This window comes from Macaca mulatta, chromosome 6 (genome assembly GCF_049350105.2).
Source record: "Macaca mulatta isolate MMU2019108-1 chromosome 6, T2T-MMU8v2.0, whole genome shotgun sequence".
Classification (NCBI taxonomy): Eukaryota; Metazoa; Chordata; class Mammalia; order Primates; family Cercopithecidae; genus Macaca; species Macaca mulatta.
The window spans coordinates 67,370,241-67,384,267 of record NC_133411.1 but is presented as its reverse complement, the minus strand read 5'-3'; the positions used below and the strand labels follow the sequence as shown (position 1 = coordinate 67,384,267).

Genomic DNA, 14,027 nt, shown 5'->3' with positions numbered 1-14,027 from the left:
AGCATCAATATAACCTAGGAACTTGCTGGAAATGCAAATTCTCTGGTTCCATCTCAGGCCTAATGAATCTGAAACTCTGGGTGGAAGGGAGTGGCCCAGTAACCTGCATTTTACAAAGACCTCCAGGACACTCTGATGTATGCTAGAGTCTGAGATCCACTGGTGCAAAGAATACCACAGGACAGATGTAGACTAACTAAACTAGTTCTGTTTCTCTTAAAATGACGTTGACAATATTTAGAATTTTGAAGAATGGTATAGAAATTCATAGCTCGTGTGTGTGTGTGTGTGTGTGTGTGTGTGTATGTTTTAGCAGAATTCTGTTTTAGAAAATATGGAGTAGACTCTCTTTTATCTAGTTTTGATATTTTTGTTATTTTTTAAAAATTAAGAAGTAAGTAGAGAAGTATAGCCAGCTACTTCCATAATTTCGTAGAAATAATGAAGTTTATTCTAGCAGAAATGTATATCTTATGGAATAACTTCCCTAATATTCTGTCTAGACATATATTCTTTTTTGAGGCAGGAATACAAAAGAAAATTGGCTTCTGCATCAAGTTCAAAGAAATGGTGTTTTAATTCTGTAGAGAAGTAATTTCATTTTCTCAGAGAAATGGGTAGACAGATATTAGTAATTTAATTCTCTTCTTAAATGATGGCTGCTATAGTTCTTACCAACGCTGAAAGAAGTAGAGTCAAATAGATTTAAATCTGGCTAGTGATTAGAATTTTTTTGGGGGGGGTAGGGTGGGTGAAACTGTATTGCAGGGAGGTCTGTTGTAATAAGCTGACAGCTAGTTATCATGCACTACCCTGCCGTTCTTTGACATGATAGCTAAGGGCATAGACAAAAATCTGAACTCTATGGTCTTTGTACATAACTGCATTCAGATTAATTCACTTAATAAATATTTGTGGAGCACCTACCGTAGACTTATCACTATAATGGGCTAAGGTTGTACAGTGAGCAGGATACTCACATACATGATTTTCGTGAAGCCGGAGGTCCAATGGTAAAGCTAGATGAGTAAACATCAATTATAGTGAAGTATAATCACTTTCAGGATGAGGCAGAATATAGGATGCTATGCAAGCAGTCATCCTTGATTTCAGGACTGGGTGATGGAGAGTTCAGGAATGGTTCATGGAAGAGGCACTAAAGCTACAGGCTGAATAGAAATTAGCAAGGTGACGGACAGGGCAGGCAGAGAGAAGAGCATATGCAAAGTTGGAAAGTGGAGAGTTCTTGATGTTACCACGTTACTGAACATACATATCGTGGAGTTTAGGATGCAGAGAGGACAGTTGCACATGGTCTGGAGAATAATGGGAGATGAAGCTGAGAGTAATGCAGGGAACAGAAAATAGCAGGCCTTGCTATCCATGTTAAGAATTCTGGACTTCAATCCAACAAAAGGGAAAGCCTTTGAGTTTGTAGTATTTGGCTGTGCTGTAGAGAGTGTATTGGGGAAGGACAGTGCTGAAGGAAAGGAGACCAGCTGGGACATTGCTGCAATAATTCAGACCAGTCAGTACTCATGGCTTGGACCAGCAGCAAGGGGAGAATGAAAAGTAAAGAGATTTAGGAAATAGCTACTTAGGAAATAGATTCAACGGGACCTGGCATTTCAATATATATGATAGCAAGGAACAGGAAGACACTTGGGACGACTAGATGAACAGTAGGCCATTCACTGAGTTTGGAGTCCAGCAAGAGGAGTGGGTTTGAGGGTGAAATTATGTGTTCTATTTGGGCTAGTAGAGTCTGAGAAGTCTGTGGTTGTCCAAGTAGAGATGTCCAATAAACTGTGGAAAATGCAACCCCTTATGCCTCTCTATTCTCATAAATACTTTTCATGCTTTTTCACAGCAGAGGCTAAAGCCAAACAACTTTTACAGTCATTGATTACTTCTATAGTGATCGGGCACTACTCTTGATGTCAGTTTAAGTGTTATGTGAATTTTAGAGTTGCAGAATTTTCTGCACAAAATCCTAGAAAGCAACTTGGTTTACTCAATGAAACCTGCCTGCCAACTAACAAGACCTATTATCTTTCAGTGGGGATTTTATTTCAACAATGGAAACTATGACAGAACTGGGATGGTCTAACCCCAATTTGAACACTCTATTCTCGTTTTCATTAGGAATCACTTCCCTGTAATCATAAAACATAAATATATTTACTATAGACGTGTTGTTTTGTGAAAGCAACACTAAAAATGAGTAGATGAATATAATAGCTAAAGGATAAAATAGGAGTTCCCATTTTTAAAAAGAAGGACTATGTTTACAACACAACTCTCCTTAATTCTATAGTGTTATTATAGCAGTGAATTTTCAAATAAAATGTTAAAATTGGAATGCTAGAAGTTTTCTTCTATCATATCAAATAAATGGAAGGTCACCTGTTTGATGATTACATATTCAAGTGTTAGTTCTCAAAAAGTAAATAAAAATCTCATATAAATTATAAATCATTCTGCAAAGTTTTGCCTCATATTTTCTCCATAATTATGAAGCTTCTGAAGTTATTTTACTTTTGAGAAGCCACAGATGGTCTTAAAAATTAATATAAATTCAATAAATTTCAACTAGCCTTGAGGAATAAAGAAAGCAAGGATTGTCATCAACACAATTAAGAATGGCCAAATCCTATTAATGTTTTCAAATTACCAAATTAGAAAAGTTAGGAAGCATGAATAATTTATTTCTGACAACATATCCGTTTTAATATCTGCATTACTGTGGTCTGCTAAGGAGACAAACCTACTCATGTGACATACCATGTGTAAATGTTTTCCTAATTAATAATTGGAAAGTTTCTGTGTGAAACACAAACTTTCTAATCATACATAATGTAGACTACAGGCAGACAGTTAGGAGTTGGTCAAAGCTGTCAAAGCTTCTTTTATGGAAATCTCTTTTCCTGTGATCTTTATCCTATTCCAGATACTCAGAACTCTTTTTCTCTATAGTACTTAGATAACACAGTGTTTATCCTCACATCCTATCATAGCTTTTATATTAACCACTCAGCAAATATGTGTGCATGCACATACACGCACACCCATACATATATATATTTAACCATCTAGAAACTATATTAAATCTTCTGTAAACTTCAGATAAGCCTGCTTAAATTGGGGGTGGGTCTTATTGTAGCATACCAAATGGTTTATATACCAAGTATATATTTGTCATACTATGTGGAACAGTATTATATTTAAAACTGAGGTCTTATTTCATGTAGGTTGTACCAAATTTGTGGTGGTAAACATTGCATTTAGCTCATTCACAAAGAGTGCAGAAATACAGATTATCCATGTTTTTCTGTAGTGCCACTCAGTGTAATAGGTAAACAATACATCTCATATTAAAGAAAAAAGAGAGTCTTTTCAAAAGCTTGTAAGGGTCTGAATAAAGGTCTTGGAAATGTGTCATAACAGCTGAAATCGAAGAGATTTGAAAAAAGTGGGAGAAGTTAAATATTGCAGATGCATAGAGCTGAGACTTCTTCATTGGAAGTTGGGTAGTTCCAACTTTCATGTTGAAAATCTTTAAAAGTAGCCAAAAGCTAATTTTTTAAATCACATATTACAGATAGAACTGCATGTGTATTTGATATATTCCATATTTGTGTATCCAAAATTAGCAAATCCATGGTATTTTTATTCTTTGTTTTAGATATTCTAATCATTTCATAGCACTTTCATTACACATCTGCCCAGATTTCGTATTGCTAAATTTTAGACACTATTCTTTAAGTCTTGGAAGAGATCGACTTTTTCAGCACAACCCAGCCCAAACAATGTAGTGTTACTGTACTATATGAAGACAACACATGTGCTGGTCTTGTTCAGGCATTTACTGCATTTTTATTGAATGTCAAGTATGTGCCAGGCAAAGTCCATCTAGGGATTTTAGGATTTCCAGGACCTGCCATTTATAAACTTCCTGGAAGAAAAATTAACCCCCTCAAAATGGGTGTTGACATCCAGTTTGCCTTTATCGCTCCTCTGATGCCTTTTAAAAACTATATTTACCCATCTTATGTCAATAAAAAGGATGTATTTATTATAAGTTATGGCAGGTAGTATTTTATAGACAACTTTATAGCCCACATGTTAAAGGTAAAAGTGAAGAAATTATGCTACTTTGCTGTATTTTCCCAGTGATTTATGTAAGTATTTACTCCCGGCAGGAAAATGCTGTAACACTGTTGCTGACAACAGGGCCCAAATAAGTATCAGCTTGATGTTCTGTAATACCTATTATCTTATTTGTTTTTGCATAATCCCTAGGAGGTAAATATATAACACTTTGGTTTCATTAGCATCACAACACATTATTAGGCAAATCAACAGAATGAAATTAAAGTTATATTATCTAATTGAAAAAAGCCTTCACTTACATTTTCAAGCATTAGTTCTTATCCACTTTCAATCACCTGGGGAACTTTAAAAAATCTGATGCCTGGGCCAGACACCCAGAAAAATGACATTAGGCTTTCTGGGGACAGGACCCAGGTGACTGTGTTTTTCTAAATGTCTTTCATGACTCTGCTGCTTTAGAGGTTCACAGACTTCCACTTAAAGAACTGCTAGTTAAGAAATGGATCCATACTTGCTCTGACTCCCAGAGATATCACTTTTCACGTGTTCCTATCATTTAGAAAAAAATGATTTGAATCAGCTAGATACATGATAGAGGACCCCCCACTACACACACACACACCAATCTAAGCACAAAATTATCTTGTTGTCCTCAATAGTTTGCATGGATAAGTAATGCAAAATAAGTATCATACCCAATATTAAGAAATTCTTAACAAGAAGCCCAAGTTTTCACCTTGTTTCCTATTTTTTCCTTCAGCCATCACATTCAAACCTGGCCCAAAGGTTTCTCACATTCTAGCCTCCATCACCACCACTATTGCTTTTGCCTGGGCTTTTGGCAAGCTAGAAATTGCCAGACTTTCCTGACAACAGGCTCTGTAAGATTCAGTTTAAAGCTTACACTTTGGCTGGAGCTCATCCTCCTAACAAGAGACTGTGATATGTAAATCCACAACCTGAAATCTCATTGGCTCTCCATTGCCTACCAATAACCCCCAGTCCTCTACTCTGGAAGTCCTGGATGGTGTAACTCCATTGCACACAGGTTCATCCCTTGAGGGCTCTTGGTAATGGAGTACTTTCATGTGCATGCTATTCTGCTGCTCTTGTGGAAAGAGTCTTCAACCCCATTCTGTATACCCTGGACACTCACCTTGTGAGACGCAGCTGAAGCAGACCTCATTGTCTGGGACACTGTCCTTGGTTCTGTTGGAAGAATTAGCCACCAGATCCTTGAGGCTGTCTCAGGACTTTGGCTTCACCTTTACCATAACAATTGGAATGCAGGCAAAATAGTGTTTCCAGTTACTAAAATAAGACTATAGACCATATAATATGTTTGTTTTGTGCTTATTTAACTCACAGGGGAAAATACCCATATTTTTAAGACTCTGGATTTAAAAAATCTAGTTGATTAAAAGAGAATATTGTTGCCTTGTCTGTTTGGTTTTGTTTTTTGGGGGGTTTCCAATACAATTGTGGAGCAAGAAAATCAGTCTCTGGAAAATATGTCTAAAATGCGAGAGAAGATTCCAACAAAATAAGTTAGATTTCAGTTAATATGTGAAAAGCATTTCTTCATATATACAATGTTTATTTTACATGGATAATTTATGTAAATAATTGAATAAATAATACTTTTGGGTTTGGGTTTGAGGGGAGGTTTTAGGTTTGGGTTGCAGTGGCGGCTTTTCAGCTGATTCAAACATCTAGTTTTCAGAATACTCTGCCCACATGATTTTTAGATATGACTTGGCCCTAATTGCTGACTCAGATTTTCACATTTTAAAAAGCAATTGTGCATTTTCATATACATTATCAAACAAGATTATAAGACTTTAAGGTAAGAAAGTAAAAGGGCATTCACTAATGATCATCAGAATCACCTACAAGGGCCAGTAAACCACACATTACCGGGCCTCTTCCCCCAAATTTCTAATTCTGTAGATCTCTGGTAAAGCCTCCAATTTTATGTTTCTAATAAGTCCTCAAGTGACACCAATGCTGCTGGTCTGGAGACCACACTTTGAGAATCACTGCATTAAATTAACAATTTTATTGGTTGAGTTTTCACCACAATGTGCATATCTGTTGACTAACAATGAATAGCTTTGTTGTCGCCAAACACTGTAATGTTTCCAAATATCCATATATAGTCATAGGCCCAGAGAAACAAACCACATCTATATTAAGAGTGCTTTGTTGTTATCATTTGACCCCCACTTTAGTGTTTTTAATTACATCGATCCTGGAGAAAAATAACTGTTTTCTAATTTTGGCATTACAGATTTGCTAAGGCAATAGAAAATTCTCTTAAACCTTTAGATTTTTAGTCTTCTAGTAAATATAAGCATATGAGTTCCAAGCAAATTCTGAGTTTTAAAAAATTTAATAAAATTGACAAATGTTTTCAATAAAATTGGAGAGGCTCATTTCCTTGTACAAATATTCTAAAAATACATGATAAAAGTTCTAAGTGCTATTTGTTGAAAGATCAGCAAAATAACTCTACAAGTATTTGTGGGCATGTTATCTTTTATGTGATATTGGTTATAAACTTAAGTTATATGAAGACAGTGTGTTAGTTAAATTATGTTCTAGTCCTACCTTAAGGAAATAAAAACAATAAGGCTCTTAGTGACTTTCTTCTGCACCACTGCAGTACTTGCTAACATGTTTTAATAATATGTAGTTGAGAATGATGAACTCTAGGCAGCAGGGTGACTTGGAGATACTAATGGAAATGCCCAGTCAAAAAGAGCCTGGACTAGACTGAGCTCTGAAGACTCCAAATAACTTCCTGTTATCCCACCATCTTCTTAGATGGTCCAATCATGCTACGCTCAGTCTAGGGCAGTGACCCTGAGGAATGGTATGTTTGGCAAAAAAGAAACCAAAGAAGGGTATTGCCATGCTTTAAGATTTTCCCACATTTTTTTCAGCATCTTGAATGGGGTTTCTGAAAGTCTGAGGAGTGAACTGTGACCAAAATTGCTGATATTTTGAGCTCAAAGAAACTGAAATTTTTAGGTAAGAATACTAAGACCAACTTAAAAAGTATAGTATCAATGATTTACATTTCTTTAGCTGAGGATTTTCAGACCACTTTAATGCAAATCACATTGATTGATTCTCTAAACCAGTCTATGAAGTGGGCAAAGTGATGGTCTCATTTTTCAAATGAGGACTAAGGTTTATTTAATTAAAGTGGTTAACTCTTCAAACATCTAGTAGAGGCTAGCCAGATACATTGGCTCACACCTGTAATCCCAACACTTTGGGAGGCTGAGGCAGGCAGATCACCTAACTGGAGTTCAAGACCAGCCTGGCCAACATAGTGAAACACTATCTCTACTAAAAATACAGAAATTAGCTGGTCATGGTGGCGGCAGGTGCCTGTAATCCCAGCTACTTGGGAGGCTGAGGCAGGAGAATTGCTTGAACCCAGGAGGCAGAGGTTGCAGTGTGCTGAGATGGTGCCACGGCACTCTAGCCTTGGTGAGAGTGAGATTCCATCTCAAAAATCAAAACAAAAAAATCTAGTAAGGGTCTGTGTCTAGCACCTGCACTTCAAATATGTGTTTGTCATGACATCATTAGCCCAATTCAATTTTCTTTCATTAATTTGCTGCAATAAATATTTTTTGAGTTTATACTGTATACCAGGTGCTGCTGTAAGTACTAGGAATATAACAAATCAAACAAATAAAAATCCATGACCTTTTGGAGCTTACATTTCAATGAGTATAGGCAAAATAATGGCCCCTGCAAAGAGTTCTACTGCCTAATCCCTGGACTATATGAACGTTACCTCACATGCAAAAAAGGATTTTGCAGATTTGATTAGGGGCACAGACCTGGAGATGTAGTGTCTATAATAGCCCGGTGGGCCCAATCTAATCGCACAAGTCCTTCTAAGCAAAGACTTTTCCCTGGTTATGTTAGAGAGATATGTGATAACAGAAGAAGGGTTAGAGAGATGCAACTTTGTTGGCTTTGGAAATGAAGGAAGGGAGCCAGGAGCCAAGGAATGTGGACAGCTAGAAAGGTCAAGGAAGCAGATTCTCCCTTAGCCCATTCAGAAAGGAATGCAGTCCTGAAGACACCTTGATTTTAGCCCTTTGAGACCTGTGTTGGACTTCTGATCTACACAACTATAAAATGATACATTTTAATTGTTAAATCACTAAGTTTCTGATAATTTATTACACCAGCAGTAGAAAACTACAGAAAAGATAGACAATATTCAAGAAAAATAAGTAAAAAAATATATTATATGTTGGATAGTGGTAAGTGCTAAGGAAAAAAGGGAATGACATAGGAAGTATCAGTAGGGATGCAATTTTGAATAGCGTGGCCCTCCAGCTTGACATTTGCATAGACTTGAAGGAGGTGAAGGGCAAGAACATTTCAGATGAAGGAAACAGGAGGCTAAAAGCTGAGACTAGGACAATGATCAGCCTGACTAGATTCTGAATATCACCGCTAAAAGGGCAGTTTCTACTTCAGAATACACGTACAAGCTTCCCCGGGAGTCATGTGTGATGATTTACAATAAAGTTTCAAAACTCCACAGATGACATTCTTACTTTTCTATAAGGAAACAGTCTTGCCCGGATAACATCATTTACTTTTTCATGTTTGCTGGAGAATTCATTAAGAAATTCAATACACCGTATTCAAAGAAGATGAATTCTTACACTCACTTAAAATTTGGTCTAAGGCAAACAATTGAAGATGTTCAGACTGAGTCTTTTTGGACCATCTACTCAACATCATTATCAACCAACAGCTTATACCCCTTCAAAGGGATCTCAAATTATATTTGATCCTGAGTTGTTGCTATAATAAATTTAGAGCTGGAGAAAAATAGTCATTGTAATTATTTTATTATTAGAGACCGACTTACATATGCTGAATAAATAAAAACAAAATGAGAGTTAATTCTGTGCAAAATTCACCATCAATTTTGATGAAATTTCCTATTGATACTTCCAAGTACAGTAGACCTTTTGTATCCATGGATTCTACATCTGTGTATTCAATCCAAAATTGTTTTTTAATAATATGGTTGTGTATATACTGAACATGTACAGACTTTTCCTGTCATTCCCTAAACAATACAGCATAGTAACTATTGACATAACATTTACATTGTACTAGGTATAAGTAATCTGGAGATGATTTAAAGTATATTGATGTGTGTAGGTTATATACAAATACTATGTCATTTTATATAAGGAACTTGAACATCCATGGATTTTGATATCTGCAGGGAGTCCTGGAACCACTCCCCAAAGATCCCGAGGGACCACTGTAATCTAATTGAGGCCAAGTTTCATGGGTTTGTATCCTCTTAAGTACCTGGGGGGAAAAACTGTCTGATTTTTGTTTTTGAAGTTTTAGTATACTGTATATTTTAATTTTCAAAGAAAGGAAAACAGAAATTTTATGATCTGTGTCAATAGAAGTGTTAATATAAAAAGCAAAGAAATGCCTAGGTAAATATTGGCCTGGTAATAAACATTCTGCAATGCTGCTTCATGGGAAATATGCTTTACCTTGCTACTCAAAATGTGATCCATGAACCAGCAGTATGAATATCACCTGGACTTGGTAGAAATTCTGGGGCCCCACCCTGACCTAGTGACTCACCATTTGCATTGCAGTAAGATCCCAGGTGATTCATATGTGTATTCAATGTGAGAGGCACTGCACCAGGGCCATACCTGGGGCCCGCATGAAACACACCAAGCATTGTATGTTCTTTACATCCTGACAAGTCCGTATGAACTCACATTATTCTGAATATAGTGCACTAGCATATCTATCATGTTTTGAAAAGCTATTTTCATCAAGGGAGCTTAGTATCTGGTGCTCAGGAGATACCTACAGAGAAGTAGACAGTGTTATGCTGTTGAGAATCTATCAAACCTTTTGGTCGTATAATGTTTTTATTTCAAAACCTTAAATTGGTCAACATATTTTTTAATATTTAATAGTTGAGGGATGAAGAGGACAGAAGTTTAATTAGTTCAAAGGAAGGTAAATTGGGAAGGAAACAAATTTTTTGTTGAATCCGAATTTTCAGAATGAAAGAAGACACCAGTGCCCTGTGGTTCAGTGCTGACACAGCTGTGATGTGACCCTTCAAAGGTCAATGCTTGTGCCCCCATTGCTGGCCATCCTTCTCCTGGTCAATGTTGATGTGTCATTGGCTGGCTCTGTGTTGCTGGCTTGGTCTTGCTTTCACTGAACTTTGGCCTCCACAAAACTTCTAAGTAGCATTACTCCTACTTGTTAATCTTGGAAACACACAGGGTGAGTGAAATTCCATTTTCTTTCTTTTTTTTTTTTTAATGATTAATAGATGATTTATTTCAGTAAGAATCCATATAGTCATCATTGCCAGACTTAATATGAGATGTTAAATGTTCCATCCAATTTTCCTTCCTGGAAAAGTTTTTCTTTTCTATCCCTGTCAGTTTTGAAAACATAATCCCAGAAGAACAGGGGCCCGATTCCACACAGAGCTTCCAAGAGTGAGTTTTTAGGAGTGAGTCTGAAATTAGGATAGACATTTGCTGATCTCGAATCAAGGCAAGATCTTCAGTGAGCTCTTGGCGGTTAGGGTTGTTGTACTGAAGCAGGTAGTCTTGTTTCAACTGGGCTCTTATAGCCAACCGTTCAGCTTGCATCTGCCGGGCTTCCAGAGATATGTCATATTCGGCTGAGGGTCAAGGACAGAGTGGCGAGGTGCGACGGAGTATACTTTGGGAATGACATTTTGGTGACCCGGTGCACAACTGCCTGAAATTCCATTTTCATGTGACACTTTTGTATCTGTAACCATCAGGTCTGTTCCCTATGTTTTCTATTCCTTAAGTTGGCTACCATTATACTATCACATCTCTTTCCTTTTCTAGTGACTCCCCATTAGGCTAGCTCCTATCTCATAACCTTCTTTTGTAATTTAACGGCCCAAAGATGAGCAAATTCCAGAAATTCCTAAAGTAATTCAATTAGCTCAGAGCATCATAGAGACTCTTTTTTTCATTGCCTCATCCTGGGGGTGATTTATCAATGAAAATGACTTTAGTTTGATAGACGCTGGCTGCCTCATCGTATCATTGTGACATCATGCACTTAACTAAAAGGGCTTGACTTAGGCATCATCTCCTTCTCTCTCGGCAGCTGCTCAGTTAGATGTTTTTGTTTTAACCAAAGGGCAGGACTTCAAATATGACCCTATTTAACTCCATCTGGTTATATTTAGGCCTTATGCTCTTTTTATATCCTGATTCTGTCATCCATTCTCTTAGCTGTCCTTCCCAGTTTGATGTAATATTATTTTCTCAAAATATACCCTTTTCCATAATAAAGATTGTCACTGCTCCCTCAGGCTTCCTTAAGCAAGCTTTATAATATGTCTGATAGAATCTCTGTTTCTGATTGTACTCAGGATAGATTTGTTTCCTGGCACACATGTATGTGTTCTTCAATATGTCACTTAATCACAGTGCCGCTTTTAGATTACAAACTCCTGTCACCAAGGGTTTTGTTCCCTCTTTTCAAAGCAGAACTTAAAAGAATTTTGCTTACCTTTACATCATTGACTTTAACTGTTCACATCATTGACTTTAACTGGATGATGGTTGACGACTGATGGCCAACTAACAAAAAAGGAGTTGAGGAATTGAGGTTTCGGATATAACAGAAGGATACTTAAGACTTTTAATGAATAAATAAACTAATTTTTCTTAGCAAAATGGTTCAGATAAAAGTAAGAGTGCGTCAGAGAAGGCTGTCATTGGTTTATTTGTTATATTCCTAGCTGATGGTGATTGTATGTTAGCCAAATATCTTGCATTTGATTTTAAAACAAATCAGAAGTAGATGACTCAGAAATGGTGACAATAAAATTATAGACAAGCCCCTTGCTACAGCAGCTCTTATTAATTAAATATCTGAGACAGAAGAATTAAAAGAGAAAAAAGTGGTATACAATTTGGAAGGCTGGCCATAAAAGTATTTCTTTCAGCTGGAGACACCTTACCTGCTTAAATATATAAAATTTTTGAAGAAATAAGAATAGATCTTATTTTACTTTGCAATGAAGGCTTGAAATATTTGAAAGTTCACTTTATTGCAATAGGATTAAGTACATCAAACTTCATTCTTATCTCTCTCAAATATTAGGAGTGTAACTTTCAACTGAACTTCTTTACCTGCTGTAATATACTCTACTACAGTGATATTTTAAAATGAATACTTTGCGAACGTAGTACTAGAATATGGATAGTGTTTTGAATATTTTAATAGCCTTACAGGATTAAAAAAAGGATCTTATAAAAAGTATGTGTAGTACCATTCAATTTTTACAAATTTATGCATTTGCTTATTCATATATGTAAATTGCAAATTTACATATAAGCTTATACTCAGAAAAAGATAAATGTTGTAAACACACTTGCACGCATGCACACACCATAACAACCACCATGCCGTTCAGTGATTATTTCAGGGTAAGTACAATTGCAGAAATTTTACATAGTCACGTTTTGCCTGTATTTTCTGTTATAAGCTTTTGTTTTGGCATAAGAAGAAAATAATCGGCCGGGCGCGGTGGCTCAAGCCTGTAATCCCTGCACTTTGGGAGGCCGAGACGGGCGGATCACGAGGTCAGGAGATCGAGACCATCCTGGCTAACGTGGTGAAACCCCGTCTCTACTAAAAATACAAAAAACTAGCCAGGCGCGGTGGCCAGTGCCTGTAGTCCCGGCTACTCGGGAGGCTGAGGCAGGAGAATGGCGTAAACCCGGGAGGCGGAGCTTGCAGTGAGCTTAGATCTGGCCACTGCACTCCAGCCTGGGCGACAGAGCGAGATTCCGTCTCAAAAAAAAAAAAAAAAAAAAAAAAAAGAAGAAAATAAATTTAAAAATTTCCCCAAAACATTCTTTGTTATAGTCAAAAATTAAAATGAACAGTGTCTATCAATAGGAGAATGGCTATACAAACAAAAAAGGCCAAATAAGAAATAAAATTGGCCAGGTATGGTGGCTCATGCCTGTAATCCCAGCACTTTGGGAGGCCAAGGCTGGTGGATTGTTTGAGCCCAGGAGTTTGAGACCAGCCTGGGCAATATGGCAAAATCCCATCTCTACAAAAAAAATACAAAATAATTAGCCAAACGTGGTGGCATGCGCATGTAGTCCCTAGCTACTAGGGTGGCTGAGGTGGGAGAATTGCTTGAGCCTGAGAGGCGGAGGTTGCAGTGAACAGAGATCACGCCACTGTACTCCAGCCAGGGAGATAGAGCAAGACCCTGTCTCAAAAAAATAAATAAATAAATAAAATTAAACAATGGGAAAAGATTCCTGTTGCCATTTTAAATGTTGATCAACATTCAAATTTTCTGTGGTTTTAGATAACAAGACATGTCAACCTCCTGAAACAGTCATTGATGTAAATAATAAGAATATATATGCATTTGACTTTACCTGAGTTTAAAAGTAGAGAGAAAAGATGCATTGAAGCACGCATATAATTATTTTCTAAACATATCCTTCAGTTTCAGTGTTTTTTAATCAAACCACCAGGAGAATGGTGCAGCAGACAATGACAGTCCATGTCTCCCCCTTCATGGTCCCTTAGTTGTCATTGATGGGTGACTGCAGAGAACCATAGGGATTTGAGGACCTAACAGAGATATGTTTTACATTGAGAGTGGACATAAGCTCCTCATTGCCTCATTGTGGTTTGCACTTCAAGCTGCAGCGTATACTTTTTCTAAGCTGTGTGGTCTGCCTTCCTAGAACTGTGTGCCCTGTACTGTTATTTGAGAATGTTTATCTAGTGAGGAGTGCTGCGTTGCTCCACTGTGTATCACAGGGCACAGGAAGCAATGGTAT

The 14,027-nt window shown here is 37.0% G+C and overlaps 1 protein-coding gene and 1 pseudogene across 6 annotated transcripts in view; one reads left to right on the top strand and one right to left on the bottom strand.

Annotated features, from left to right (window-relative positions):
• PDE4D (phosphodiesterase 4D) overlaps window positions 1-14,027 on the top strand; it is a 1,577,486-nt gene that overhangs the window by 1,002,639 nt on the left and 560,820 nt on the right. The gene's annotated exons all lie outside the window — the stretch shown is intronic.
• Window positions 9,880-12,245, bottom strand: LOC144341315 (NADH dehydrogenase [ubiquinone] 1 beta subcomplex subunit 4 pseudogene; annotated as a pseudogene).